The sequence below is a fragment of the Chiloscyllium plagiosum genome, chromosome 24 (assembly GCF_004010195.1).
Source record: "Chiloscyllium plagiosum isolate BGI_BamShark_2017 chromosome 24, ASM401019v2, whole genome shotgun sequence".
Taxonomy (NCBI): Eukaryota; Metazoa; Chordata; class Chondrichthyes; order Orectolobiformes; family Hemiscylliidae; genus Chiloscyllium; species Chiloscyllium plagiosum.
Genome location: NC_057733.1, coordinates 21,871,233 through 21,873,311, shown reverse-complemented (window position 1 = coordinate 21,873,311; position 2,079 = coordinate 21,871,233).

The following is a 2,079-nucleotide window of genomic DNA, read 5'->3' as shown; positions in this document are numbered from 1 at the left end:
AGCTGATCAAGTGTGGGGGGGTGTAATGGAGGAATCTGATCAACTGTGGAGGGCAACAGTTGAACTTTGAGGGAGAGAAGGGAATAGATCAGATGTGTGAGGATGGGGGTGGGAGTGAGCTGGGGAAGCTGATTGGCTGGATTGATTGAGGGTGAGGAAATAAACTCCGAAAAGGGTAGCTGATCGACTGAATGAGGCAGCAGTTAATAGATTGTTCCAGGGAGCAGTGGCAAAGAATAGAAGAAGTGTTTGTTAAAATTGATTTGCTGAGTTAGTTATTCCAGTTCACGTGCTCGGCTCTGTGGACTTTGCTGATGTCATCTGACTATTGGCCTGAGTTGATGAATTATTAAGCATTTGCTGAGACTGGTGGTTCTTCTGCTACTGATTTATTACATGGTCCACAATTACACATACAGTTCAGGGAAGGGGGTGAGAATTGCCTCAAATTCTTAGCTACAAACTCCAAGCAGCTTCTCGTCTGATCTCTGATTTACCCCAAACCTTACTGACAGGGCTTGGTGCTATCAGCAAGACTCTAACAGCTCCCTTCACACTCACACATTCCTCTCTGCAGGAATCACACTGGAAAAGAAACCAGAAACAAAATCTCAGGCTAATTTCTCCCTCTCTCTCATTAATGGATCCAGAGGCTGATGCTGACTGGACTTAGGTCACCAGGCACTGCAGGGAATAGGGCTCAAACACAGAATAACAGAAAGCTCCTGTATTTCTACAAAACCTTTCACTATCCCAAGAGGTTATGATGCTTTGCATTCATGCAGCAATTCTGAACAAAACAGACAGCAGCAACCATAATTATACACAGCAAGATCTCACAAACAGCACCTGAAAATAACCAGATAATTTCTTTCCTTTCTTTCAAAATAGTGTTCTGGTATTTTGTGTGCACGTGGAAGTGCATCAGGTTAAAGAATCAGCAAGTGCGATCTTCAACTATGTTGCATTCCCTTACTACCAGTCCTCAGACAGTGCAGTACTCCCTCAGCACTGACCCACCAACAGTGCTGTACTCCCTCAGCACTGACCCACCGACAGTGCAGTACTCTCTCAGCAGTGACGCACTGACAGTGCAGTACTCCCTCAGTAGAGACCCTCCGACAATGCAGTACTCCCTCAGCACTGACCCTCCCACAGTGCAGACGCCCTCAGCACTGACCCACCAATAGTGCAGTGCTCCCTCAGCACTGACCCTCCGACAGTGCAGTACTCCCACAGCACTGAACCTCCGACAGTGCAGTACTACCTCAGCACTGACCCTCTGACAGTGCAGTACTCTCTCAGCACTGACCCGACAGTGCAGACGCCCTCAGCACTGACCCACCAACAGTGCTGTACTCCCTCAGCACTGACACTGTTAATGCAGTACTCCCTCAGTACTGATCCTCTGAAAGTGCAGGACTCCGTTAGCACTGACCCTCCGACAGTGCATCACTGCCTCAGCCCTGACTCTCCGATAATGCAGTACTCCTTCAGCACTGACCCACCGACAGTGCAGTACTCTCTCAGCACTGACGCACTGACAGAGTAGTACTCTCTCAGCACTGACCCACCGACAGTGCCGATGCCCTCAGCACTGACCCACCAACAGTGCTGTACTCCCTCAGTACTGATCCTCTGAAAGTGCAGGACTCCGTTAGCACTGACCCTCCGACAGTGCATCACTGCCTCAGCCCTGACTCTCCGATAATGCAGTACTCCTTCAGCACTGACCCACCGACAGTGCAGTACTCTCTCAGCACTGACGCACTGACAGAGTAGTACTCTCTCAGCACTGACCCACCGACAGTGCCGATGCCCTCAGCACTTACCCACCGACAGTGCAGTACTCTTTCAGCACTGACGCACTGACAGAGCAGTACTCTCTCAGCACTGACCCACCGACAGTGCCGATGCCCTCAGTACTGACCCACCGACAGTGCCGATGCCCTCAGCACTGACCCACCGACAGTGCAGTACTCCCTCAGCACTGATCCACTGACATTGCAGTACTCCCTCAGTACTGACCCTCCGACAGAGCAGTACCACCTCAGCACTGATCCTCTGACAGTGCAGTAC